Below are 13,612 nucleotides of genomic sequence, written 5' to 3'. Positions count from 1 at the left end.
TGTGTGTGTGTGTGTGTGTATATATGTCATATACACTACACATATATACATATACACTATCAGTAATGCCTAATAAATCTGCTTCTTGACTCATCTGTCCAGCTCCTGGAAGAGAGCTGGAGGAGTAATGCTGTTGGTCAATAAATCAGTCCACTGGGACTACAAGTACTGAGTGTCAGCAGACTTTTTTTTCCCTATAAATGTCTTTTTCCCAGAAGTTCTTTCTTTTGAGAGCCAGATGCCCAGCCCAGCATTCCTGCCCTCTCCTTGCCTTGGCAAAATCAGATGCTCTATTACTAGCCTTGCTTTATCTTGGGGATTGGCCTTTAGCAAAGACAAACCTGGGAAATGGTGGCTTCAGCAAGGATGGAAAGAATATTAATGCACTTGCTAATGGGACATGGTAATCCTATAATGAGTGTAAAAATTATTTTTGAAAAGAGGTTGCAAGACTGTGAATCGACACACAACCAGTTTAGGGAACTACCAAACTATATTGCTGAGCCCGCCAGGGCCCCATATCTGTGTGGTAGGAGACATGGCAGGTTTTACTGAACGGCTAAATCAAATGAATTTGCCTAGTGGGTGATGACTGAGTGGGTCTCTCAGAACTTGTGGGAGGGGCAGCTCCACAACTGAGCTGAAGTACTTCCCAAAAGGAGATAGGGCCAGTCAGTTAGCGACTGGGGATGGGAGCTGTAGCTGGTGGTGGTTGGGATTCCAGAAGATCCAAGGAATGAGTTTCCCTTAATGCTCGGAGATCTCAGTATTTTGGATTGCTTAGCTACCATAGGGTGGCTGCCTCTGCGTAACTTTCTGAGACAAAAGAAGAAAAAGCAGACATCTCAACCATTGGCGGGTGGGGCTCTGAGGATGGGCCTAGGGAGTGGGAAGACGTGAGGTCCCAAAAGTCTTTGGACCTCTGAAGTTTCTCACCGGGTAAGCTCGGAAGATTGGAGCGAGGGACGGGACGTGAACCTACCGGTTATCGCCTATTGGCTCCTGGACCTTGTAGCCCCGCCCCCATCTAAACGATCTGTCTGCCCGAAGCCCTGTGCTCTTGAGTCCGGTAAGGTAAAAATCCGACAGGAGGCAGTCACCTTCTCATTATCAGAGGGTCTGAGTTTTGAACCCCCTTCCTTTGGTGGTGTTCATCCTCCTTTCTGCCTCCCCGTCCAGTTTCAGCTTTGGGAATGGAACGTGTGGGAGAGGGATTGAAAAGAAGGGGCTTACCGGATAAACCGATGGGAGTGGAATGAAACTTTGGTGTGTCTTTTCCCACTCTAAATTTTTATATTCTCTGGTCACTTGTTGAATGTCCTTTGGCACCTAACCGCAAGGCTGTTTGAATTGCGAATATCTCACGTTGCTGTAAGGGCTACTGATTATAGATAGAACGACCGATTACTATTGTAGGTTCTTCTCTCCATAGATCTAGGGGTCATTACTGTCCAGTGTCGGGTTTCGTAGCCCCTTTGTGTGTGATGAGCAGATTTTCCTTTGCATTGCTCTTGGGAATCTCTGGCCTTAGACAAAATGGAGCCCCGTCCCTTGGTAGGGTACCTTACACATATCTTCACTTTCCTCACAAGAATAGTCTGAGGGGCGCCTCGGTGGCACAGCAGTTGAGCGTCTGCCTTCGGCTCAGGGCGTGATCCCGGCGTTGTGGGATCGAGCCCCACATCAGGCTCCTCCGCTATGAGCCTGCTTCTTCCTCTCCCACTCCCCCTGCTTGTGTTCCCTCTCTCGCTGGCTGTCTCTATCTCTGTTGAATAAATAAATAAAATCTTTAAAAAAAAATAGTATGAGATATAGCTATTGTCATCCTTAATTTTCATCAGGAGGCCCTGAAGAAAGAGGGGTTCCCACAGTGAGTCAGGGGTAGCCTGATAAAGATTCTTGCCTTGTGGCTTCTAGCCCTTTTATTTCGGAAATGTTCAAACATATACAAAAGGATAACTTAATGAATCCCTTTGTACTCATCACCCACCTTGTAACCAACTGGTGACAAATCTGGTTTCATTTTCCTTCCTCCCACTACAGGCCTCCCCATTATTTTGAAGCAAATCCCAAATTCATCTGTAGATATGTCAGTACTTATCTCTAAAAAAATAATGCTTAAAAAAAAAACCCTGACAAAACTATTATCACTGTTTGTAAAATAAATAACAGTAATTCTTTAATATCATCAAATACCCAGTCAGTGTTCAGATTTTCCTGGTTGTCTCTCTCCTCTTCTTCTTCTTCCTCCTCCTCCTCCTTCTTCTTCTTCTTTTTTTTTTTTTTTTTTTTTTTTGTGGTAGCTTTATCTTTTTTTAACAGCTTTGTGGCTTGCTTTAAACTTTTTTTTTTTTTTTTAAGTAATCTCTACACCCAGGATGGGACTCAACCCACGGCCCCAGGATGAAGAGTCACATGCTCTACTGACTGAGCCAGCCAGGCGCCCCTTAATAGCTTTGTTGAGATATAAGTCACATACCATACAATTCACCCATTTAAAGTGTACAATTCAGTGGCTTGTAATATCACAGAGTTGTGCATCCATCACCGCAGTCAATTTTAGTACATTTTCATTACCCTCAAAAGAAACCCCACTTTCTTTTGCTGTCACCCCAACTACTCCGGCCTCCAACCTCAGCCTTAGACAACCACTGATCTACTTTTGGTTTAAGAAATTTGCTTATTCTGGACATTTCATATAAATGATATCATACAACATGTGTAGTCCTTTGTGATTGGCTTCTTTCACATAACATAATATTTTCAAACTTCATCCATGTGTAGCATATATCAGTATTTTATTTCTTTTTATTGCTGAATATTCCACTGTAGAGATATACATTTTATTTATCCAGTTATCAGTTGATGGACATTTGGGGTTGTTTCCACTTTGGGGCTATTATGAATAATGCTGTTATGAACATTCATGTAAAAGTTTTTTGGATGAACGTATGTTTTTATTTCTCTTGGCATATACTTAGGAGTGGAATTGTTTGATCATATGCCAACTCTATGTTTAACTATTCGAGAGACCGTCTCATAATTCTTTTAGATTGTTTGAATCATCATCCAAATAAAATTCATACGTTGCAGTTTGTTGCTGTATCCATTGGGAAACTTTTTAATCTATAGCGCTCCTTCTGTCTTTTTTCTCTTGCAATGCATTTACTGATGAAACTGGGTGATTTGTTCTGTAGTTTCTAACCATCTGGAATTTGCTAATTGCCTCCCTGTGGTGTCATTTAAGATGCCCCCTGTTCCCTGGATTTCTTATAAATTGGTAGTTAGGTCAACAAGTTGATTCGTTTTAGGATCAATATTCTGGCAACAATACTTCGTGAATGGTTTTATGTGCTTCTATCAGGAGGCAAAAAATTTCTGGGTGTTCTCTCTTTTTGTGATGTGAGCAGCCATGGATGGTTGTTGGCTAGATGTACATACTCATTAGAGATTATAAAATGGTGGTATTCTAACTTTATCATTCCTTCTTTTTTTTATTAGCTTAATACTTCTAGAAAAAGAAATTTCCAATTACCAAACATTTGCTACCTGAGTATACCGTTTATATGAGAAAAGCAAAGTAAACTTTGATTCTTTCCCCTTATTTATCAGGATTAATTTGTACACTTCATACCCCAGATCTGAAATCAGCTTTTTTTCCCAAGGATAGCTAGTTCCTTTTGATGGGAAATGATGTTTAGAGATCACAATATTGTGCTAGGGGTGTTCATTGCTACTGTCATTGTTCTAGGCCTTTTCAGTAAATACACCTAGGAAATAGTTTCCTAAGATAAAATATGTTATAAATTCATATTCATTTTTTCAATTCAACAATTCAAAATATGTTATAAATTCATATTCATTTTTTCAATTTTCAATTCATTTTTTCAGTTCAATTTTTCTTTCTTTTTTTTTTTTAAAGATTTTATTTATTTATTTATTTGACAGAGAGAGACAGCCAGCGAGAGAGGGAACACAAGCAGGGGGAGTGGGAGAGGAAGAAGCAGGCTCCCAGCAGAGGAGCCTGATGTGGGGCTCGATCCCAGAACGCTGGGATCTTACCCTGAGCCAAAGGCAGACGCTTAACGACTGCGCCACCCAGGCGCCCCTCAATTCAATTTTTCAATTCATTTTTTATTTAGCTTCTCAGATCTTACATTTACATATTTTTCTGTCATGTGGTCTGATACTCTTGATGTTCGTTTCTCAGAAGTTGGTGTCCATAAGCCCTCACCCTTATTGTTTCCCAGAATGAGCTCAACATTGTCTCCATCAGTTTTCCCATCCCCAAACCCACAAATCCATCTGTGTTTCCACCTATGGCATAGGGCAGGTGGACCTAGAGTCTAGGCAGGCAAATTGAGGCAAAACCTCAGTTTTAGGACTTTGTGTGGTAGGGTTTGTAGACATCTAATAGAGAAATGCCCAAATGTCTTCTCACTGATTTAGGTGTCCATGGCAGCAAGACTAATCCCAGACCCAATGGTGGGAGTATTGTTACAATCTCTGTCTTAAGGGGCTTCTTGGCCTGGTGGGAAGAACATAGCATTTGGAGACAAATCTGTTTTTATTATATCAAACCCATAGGTAGTTCTGTGACCCTCAGCAAGTCACTTTCTCTCTTTAGCCTTAACTTTCTTACTGTCAAAGGAGATTGGGAAATAATCCCACAAATTTCTTGGGGAAATTAAATTATTAAGCATAAGGGAATGATTCCAAGATTAAAGGGCTAATATAGATGATAGTGTGCCAAGATTCTATAATTTTCCCCTAAATCTGTGCATTTACCCAGACTTTATACACAGATGTTAGACACTCAAATATTCCCCACTATATAAGATATTTTAAGTTAGTAGAATATAAGCTTTACTAGAATGTAGGGAGGCAGGAATTTTGTTTGCTACTGTATCCATATGCCTAGAGCAGTGTCGTATGTGCTTCTAGGCCCAAGTAGGTAATCAAATATTTGTTCAACGGATAGGTTAATCCAAGAAGTTGATATTTTATTTATTTATATTTTTAAGTTGATTTTTTAAATAGGTAAAACAATTTTATTTTAGGTCTGGGTGTGATAATTCTCCAAAGACTTCATACGTTATTTGTCCCTTAATTAGAAAAAAACCCTGGGGCACCTGGGTGGTGCAGTAGGTTAAGCATCCAGCTCTTGGTTTGGGCTCAGGTGCTGATCTCAGGGTTGTGGGGTGGAGCCCCACATGGAGCTCTGCCTCAGTGCAGCGTCGGCTTGAGATTCTCTCCTTCTCCCGCTGCCCCTCCCACTCATGCTCTCTCTCTCTCTAAAATAAATAAATAAATGTTAAAAACACAGACACACCACGACCTTTGAATAGTCTGAGGTAGTAGAGTACAAATATGAGCAGAATTTGTTTTTCCCCAAGCTCTGTGCCTACCTTTATATTATTGACTTTATCTTGCTGAGTTCTAGATCCCTTAACTTCTGATCATTTTCATTCATTTAAAAATCCAGTCTAATGTCTACTTTAAAACTCCAGTCTCATCTAATTCAAAGCTGCTTCATTCCCATTCCTGGACAGGCTTGTGACTCAAGGGACCTGAACTGGAAAAGAGGTGGTCTCTTCTTTTATTCTTCCTTCCCCTTTGACTCATCTCCTCCCCCTTTTCCAAGCGTGTGTTTCTCACCACAAGTCCTCCAATGTTTTCAAACTTAAGACCCCCTCCTTTCCTCAAGCCTGAGTCTTCATGGAAGGAAATAAGGGACAGTCATCTCCAACATTACTGGAGACATGACTACAGTCATCCCTTGGTGGTGGTCTCTGCTTCTCTGGGACACACAGACTCACCATGTAGGCCCAGAGTGTAGGAGGAATCTGAATAGTGACTTTTTTGTGGAGACTTATATGTGAATTCTCCCTGGACAGCGTAATTTGCTGACACAGGAGATTTGACTCTAATCTAACCACTTCACCTCTCATATCCTACTCCAGAGTCAGCCTTCTTAGGTAGTGTACCTGCTAATGAGTTTAAGCTGAATTATTTTCCATGGTGCCTTCTTGACCCATAGGGAATACAGGCATTCTTATCACCATGACCCTGGTCAAGAATCAGTATCCCATAAGATCCCATGTGCTCATACTCCAACACCACTACTTCCCTCCTCTCTAGAGGAAATCAGTGTTCTGACTTTTAGGGTAGCTATTTCCTTGCTTCTTTATTGTTTTAGAACCTATGTATATGTCCCTATATTGTTTTGTTTTACTTGTTTTGGAGATTCTCTTTCTCTCTCTCTCTCTCTCGTCTGTATAAAGCTACAGAAACTAAGACAGTGAGGTAAATATGCAAGGATACACAAAATGACCAATGAAACAGAATAAAGGACCCAGAAACAGACCCCCATATATATGGAGCTTTAATTAATGGCAGAGTTGACACTGCACATAAGTAGGGAAAGAAAATACTGTTTAATAAATGGTGCTGATACAATTGGATATCCATATTTAAAAAAAATAAATTTAGGGGCGCCTGGGTGGCACAGCGGTTAAGCATCTGCCTTCGGCTCAGGGTGTGATCCTGGCGTTCTGGGATCGAGCCCCACATCAGGCTCCTCCGCTATGAGCCTGCTTCTTCCTCTCCCACTCCCCCTGCTTGTGTTCCCTCTCTCGCTGGTTGTCTCTATCTCTGTCAAATAAATAAATAAAATTTAAAAAAATAAAAAAATAAATAAATTTAGATTCACCCCTCGTGCCTTATAAAAAAATCAGCCTAAGGTGGTTAAAGACTTACATATTACAAAACAAAAATTTGAAAATTTCAGACAATATATAGAATATCTTTTCAGACAATATATAGAATACAGTTAAATATAAGGGCATTATCCCAAGATTAAAGAGCTGATATCTATAAATATCTATATATCTGACATCTATCCATACAGAGATTTATCTCTGTTGTAGTTACTGTAGCTTTGTTATAAATCTTGATAAAATCCAAAGAAGATTATAAATCTTTAAAAAATATCTCATTTTAAAATCTTTTTTAAATTGAAGTATCATTGACACACAAGGTTTTCATTATTTTTAGATTTAAATTTCTATACAGTAAAAGTTTACTCTAAGTGTATAGTTCTATGACTTTTGACAAATACATATAGAGTCATGTAACTACCACCACAGTCAAGATACAAAACAGCTAGCTCCATCACTTCCGAATCTCCCTCGTGCTGCCCCTTTGTAGTCAAACCCTAACTCTACCTTTAACCCACGGCAACCAGTGATTGGTTCCAGGGATCTCCATCAAGTATAGTGATGGAAATCATTATACTTCTGCCTTTTCTAGTATGTCATTTAAATGGAATCATACTTTATGTAGACTTTTGAGCCTGGGTTCTTTCATTTGTGTAATATATAAGAAATTCCTGGATGTTGAATGTATCAATATTGCATTCCTTTTCACTGCTTTTTGCATTCTATGAATGTACCACAGTGTATCTGTTATTCACTAGTTGAAGGACATGTGGATTTTTACAGTTTGGGCAGTCATGAGTAAAGTAGCTGTAAACACTGGCATGCAGGTTTTTGTAAACAAAACTTCTTGGGAAAATACCTCGTAGTGGTATTGCTGGGTTATATGGAAAGTGTATGTTTAACTTTTAGAAGCAACTATGACTCTCTGTGGCTATACCATGTTGTATTCCATTGTTTCCAATTTTTTTTATTGTGGTAAAATATACATAATGCAAAACTTAAACCATCTTAACCAGTTTTAAGTGTACAGCTTAGTGTTATTAAACACATTCATAGTGTTGCACACCATCACTACCATCTGCCTCCACAACTCTTTCATCTTGTAAAACTGAAACTCTGTATAAACAATAAATCTCTATTACCCACCCCCCACAGCCCCTAGCAATTACCATTCTACTACTGTTTGTCTCCATGATTTTGATTATTCTAAGTACCTTATATAGGTAGAATCATGCAGTCTTTGTCTTTTTGTCTTTGTCTTTTCACTTAGTATAATATCCTCAAGGTTCATCCATGTTGTAGCAAATGTCAGAATTTCCTAATGAGGTAAAAATACCTCATTATATGGCTGTACCACGTTTTGCTTGTTCATTTATCCCTCAATAGGCAGTTGGAGTGCTTACATGTTCTAGCTATTGTGAATAATGCTGCTATGAACATGGGTGTACAAGAATATCTTTGAGATCCTGCTTTCAATTACCTTGAGTATATAACCAGAGGTGTAATTGCTAGATTATATGATAATTCTATTTTTAATTTTCTGAGGAACTGCCTTACTGTTTTCTACACAGCAGCTGTACCATTTTTTTTACATTGTCACCAAAAGTGCACAGGGGTTTCAATTTCTCCACATCTCCACCAACACCTGTTCTTTTCTTTCCTTTTTTTTTTTTTTATAGTAGCCATACCAAAGTGTGTGAGATAGTATCTCATTGTAGTCCTTTGTCCATTTTTGAATCAGATTGCGGAGTTCTCTATATATTCTGGATACGAATCCCTCATTAGATACACGATTTCAGAAATATTTTCTTTCATTCTGTGGGTTGTATTTTTACTCTGTTGACATTAACTTTTGATATACAAATTTGAAAATTTTTCTTTTTTTCTTTTTAAGTTTTTACTTATTTTTTTGAAAGAGACAGCTAGAGATGGAACACAAGCAGGGGGAGCTGGAGAGGGAGAAGCAGGCTCCCCGCTGAGCAGGGAGCCCAGTGCAGGGCTGGATCCCAGGATGCTGGGATCACAACCTGAGTGGAAGGCAGATGCTCAACGCCTGAACCACCCAGGCACCCTGAAAATTTTTCACGATATCTAACTACGCTATATATTTTTTGTTGCCTGTGCCTTTGGTGTCATATCCAAGAAATCACTGCCAAATCCGGTATCACGAAGATTTTGCTTTATGTTTTTTTCTAATAGTTTTATAGTTTTAGGTCTTACATTTAGGTCTTTGATCCATTTTGAGTTAATTTTTATATATGGTGTTAGGTAAGGGTCCAACTTCATTCTTTTGCATGTGGTTAACCAATTTTCCCAGCACCATTTGTTGAAAAGATTATTCTTTCCCTATCAGATGGTCTCGGCAGCATTGTCAAAAATCATTTGACTGTGTATGCAGAGGTTTCTTTCTGAGCTCTCCATTCTATTTTATTGGTTTATATGTCTGTCTTAATGCCAGTCCCACACTGTTTTGATTACTGTAACTTTTGCATACGAAGTTTTGAAGTCAGAAAGTGTGAATCCTCCATCTTTGTTCTCCCTTTTTAAGATTGTTTTGGCTATTCAAGACCCCTTGAGATTCCACATGAATTTTTTATTTGTATTTTTTAAAAGTCACTGGGATTTTGATAGGGATTGCATTAAATCTGTAGATTACTTTGGCTAGTATTAACATTTTAACAACTTTGTCTTTCAGTTCATGAATACGAGATATGTTTCCCTTTATGTCTTCTTTAATTTCTTTCAGCAATATTTTATAGTTTTCATTGCATAAGTCTTTTACTTCCTTTTGTTAATTCCGAAGTATTTTATTCTTTTTGATGCCATTGTAAATGGAATTGTTTTCATAATTTCCTTTTCAGATTGTTCATTGTCAGTGCATAGAAATGCAACTGATTTTTGAGTGTTGACTTTGTATCCTGCTACTTTGTTGAATTCATTTATTAGGGTTTTTTTTAAAGATTTTATTTATTTATTTGACAGAGCACAAGCAGGGAGAGCAGTAGCAGAGGGAGAGGGAGAAGCAGGCTCCCTGATGAGCAAGGAGTCCGATGTGGGGCTCAATCCCAGGACCCTGGGATCATGACCCAAGACAAAGGCAGACGCTTAACTGACTGAGCCACCTAGGTACCCCAATTTATTAGTTTTAACAGTTGTTTTTTTTTAAATAGAATCATTAGTGTTTTGCACGTATAAGATCATTTCATCTATGAACAGAGGTAACTTTATTACTTCCTTATAATTTGGATGGTTTTTTTTATTTTTTATTTTTTGGTGATCATATTTATTGAAAGGGTTGGGAAAAATAAAAATGCCCTATAGCTTAAAAATTTTTGAGTTATCTGCAAATCAATTCATTTCAGGACTGGAAGAATACTTGGTCATTTCTTAATATCAAAATTTACACAGGTTTCCCTTTTGAATGTCTTCTACATTTAAAGAGGCAATCATACGGACTCTCCTATATTCCATACATGATAAATTCTTTGTTTCAGCCAGTTCTTAATGGAGGGGCAACTAGTACAGCACCATCTCTCCAGAGAGCATCAGAATATTCCATTTTCTTCATTTATATATCTCTGTGTATGTTTCCTCAACAATGTCTATGGTAGTCACAGTTTTCTTCCACATCTCCCAATATCATATTTAAATGCTGATCATTGGCATGTAATCTTCCTCAAAGCTCTCTGTCATTTCTCATTTCCGCATAAGTTCACTCATCCAGGCTAAGCCTAATAAGATCCAGGGGCTCTTCTACAGTGTTGGTAGTTTGTTGCTGGTCCACATCGTCTGCCATGTTTCAAACCCTGTGCCCTTTCCCTTGGATGCATTTTATTTCTTTTTCTTACCTAATTGCTCTGGCCAGAACTTCCAGTACTATGTTGACTAGAATTGTGAAAAGAATGAATAGAACAGAATGGTGAGGGGCGCCTGGGTGGCACAGCGGTTAAGCGTCTGCCTTCGGCTCAGGGCGTGATCCTGGCATTATGGGATCGAGCCCCACATCAGGCTCCTCCGCTATGAGCCTGCTTCTTCCTCTCCCACTCCCCCTGCTTGTGTTCCCTCTCTCGCTGGCTGTCTCTATCTCTGTCAAATAAATAAAATCTTAAAAAAAAAAAAAAAAAGAACAGAATGGTGAAAGCAGCATTCTTTCCTTTTTCCTGATCTTGGAAAGCCTTCAGTCTTTCATCATTGAGTATAATGTTTACTGTGGGCTTTTCATATATGACTTTTATTATGTTGAGGTAGTTTCCTTCTGATCCTAGTTTGATGAAATTTTTATCATGAAAGAATGTTGAATTTTCTTAAATGCTTTTTATGTATCTATTTAAATCATGATTTTTAGCCTTCATTCTGTTAGTGTGGTGCATTACATTGAACAATTTTCATATGTTGAATCATCTTTGTGTTCCAAGAATAAATCCTTTTGTCATGGTATATAATCATTTCAATATGCTGCTGAATTCAGTTTGCCAGTATTTTGTTGAGGGTTTTTGTGTCTATGTTCATCAGGGAATTTGGTCTCTAGTTTTCTTTTCTTATAGTATCTTTGTCTGGCTTTGGTACCATGGTAATGCTGGCCTCATAAAATGAATTAGAAAGTATTGCCTCCTCTTCAGTTTGGGGGAAAATTTGAGGAGGATGGATATTAGTCTTTATTTAAATGTTTGGTATATTTCACCAGTGAAACCATCAGGGCCCGGGCTTCTTTTCTTTTTTTTTTTTTTTTTTTTAAGATTTTATTTATTTATTTGACAGAGATAGAGGCAGCCAGCAAGAGAGAGAACACAAGCAGGGGGAGTGGGAGAGGGAGAAGCAGGCTCCCAGCGGAGGAGCCTGATGTGGGGCTCGATCCCATAATGCCGGGATCACACCCTGAGCCGAAGGCAGACGCTTAACTGCTGTGCCACCCAGGCGCCCCGCCGGGCTTCTTCTCATTGAAAGATTTTTTAAATTAGTGAGTGATCCAGTCTTCTTACTAGTTATGTCTAGTCAGATTTTCTACTTCTTTGTGATTTAGTTTTGATGGGTTTTGTGTTTCTAGGAATTTGTCTATTTCATCTAGGTTATACAGTTTGTGGGTGTAGAGTTGTTCATAGTACTCTCATAATCCATTTTATTTCCATAGAATGATAAGTCATAGTGTCCCCACTTTCATTTCTGATTTTAGTAATTTGAGTCTTCTCTCTTTTTTCCTTAGTCCATCTAGTTAAAGTTTTGTCAATTTTGTTGATCTTTTCAAAGAACCAACTTTTGGTTTCCTTGATTTTCTCTATTTTCCTATTCTCTATTTCATTTATCTCTATTCTGATCTTTAGTACTTCCTCCTTTCTGCTAGCTTTGGGTTTCATTTGTTCTTTTTTTGTAGTTCCTTAAGTTGTAAAGTTAGGTTTTTGATATGAGATCTTTCTTATTTGTTAATGTAAGCATTTATCACTATAAATGTCCTCCTTAGTATTGCTTTTGTTGTATCCCATAACTTTTGGTATGTTGTGTTTTCATCTTTATTCATCTCTTAAGTATTTTATAGTTTCCCTTGTGATTTCTTCTTTGATCATTCATTGTTTAAGAGTATGTTGTTTATTTTCCACAATTTTGTGTATTTTCCAGTTTTAATTTTGTTATTGAGTCTTTTTTTTTTTTTTGGTCAAATTTTAAAAAGATTTTATTTATTTGAGAGAAAGAGCAAGCAAGAGAGCACAAGTAGGGGTAGAGGGAGAAGCAGACTCCCCACTGAGCAGGGAGCCCCATGTAGGGCTAGATCCCAGGACCCTGGGATCATGACCTGAGCCGAAGGCAGCTACTTAACTGACTGAGCCACCCAGGCGCCCCTTGTTATTGATTTCTAACTTCATCTCTTTGTGGTCAGGGAAGATATTTGATATGATATCTACCTCTTAAAATCTGTTGAAACTAAATTTGTGGCCTAACATATATCTACACTGGAAAATCTTCTGTGTGCACTTGAGAAGACTGTATGTGCTGTTGTCATTAAATTGTATTCCGTTTATGTCTGTTAGATCTGGTTGGTTTATTGTGTTGTTTAAGATCTCTGCTTCCAGTTGGTAATCCTATCCGTTATTGAGAGTGGGGTGTGTAAGTCCCCAACTGTTATTGTAGAACTCTTTCTTCTTTTAGTTCTATTTATTTTTGCTTCATGTATTTTTTATGGTCTGTTATTAGGTGTGCAAATACTTATAATTGTTATATATTCTTGCTGTATTGAACCTTTTATTAATATATGCCTTTCTTTGTCTCATGTAAACTTTTTCTGTTTAAAGTCTGTTTTGTCTGATGTTGGTATACCCACCCCTTCTCTCTATTTTTATGGTATATCTTTTTCCATCTTTTCAATTTATTTGTGTCTTTGGATCTAAAGTGAGTCTCTTGTAGACAGAATATAATTGAAAATATGTGCAAATCATAATTATAATTAGATAAATTATCACAGTGTAAGTACACTATTCTGACACCACGAATTTGTCTTGCCTCTTCTTGAACTTCATATAAGTGAAATTATATAGTATGTTCTCTTCTGGGCCTTGCTTCTTTCATTCAAAGTAATATTTCTGAGATTCATCCAGGTTGTTGTGCATATCAGCAATTCAGTCTTTTTATTGTTGCATACCCGTTATATGAATATACTGTCACTGATCCGTTCTACTGTAGAAGGAGATTTGTGTTGTTTCCAGGTTTGGGTAGTTATGAATAGTACAACTATTAGCATTCTTTTTTTTTTTTTTTAGATTTTTTATTTATTTATTTGACAGAGATAGAGACAGCCAGTGAGAGAGGGAACACAAGCAGGGGGAGTGGGAGAGGAAGAAGCAGGCTCATAGCGAGGAGCCTGACGTGGGGCTCTATCCCAGGACTCCGGGATCACGCCCTGAGCC

General features: G+C 38.2%; 1 pseudogene; it reads right to left on the bottom strand.

Moving 5' to 3' along the window:
• Positions 1-9,858: 9,858 nt before the first annotated feature.
• Positions 9,859-10,708, bottom strand: LOC103657119 (annotated as a pseudogene).
• Positions 10,709-13,612: the final 2,904 nt, after the last annotated feature.

This window comes from Ursus maritimus, unplaced genomic scaffold (genome assembly GCF_017311325.1).
Source record: "Ursus maritimus isolate PB19 unplaced genomic scaffold, ASM1731132v1 scaffold_19, whole genome shotgun sequence".
NCBI lineage: Eukaryota > Metazoa > Chordata > Mammalia > Carnivora > Ursidae > Ursus > Ursus maritimus.
Note: the sequence above shows the minus strand (reverse complement) of the source record. Positions and strands in the feature narration are given on the sequence as shown.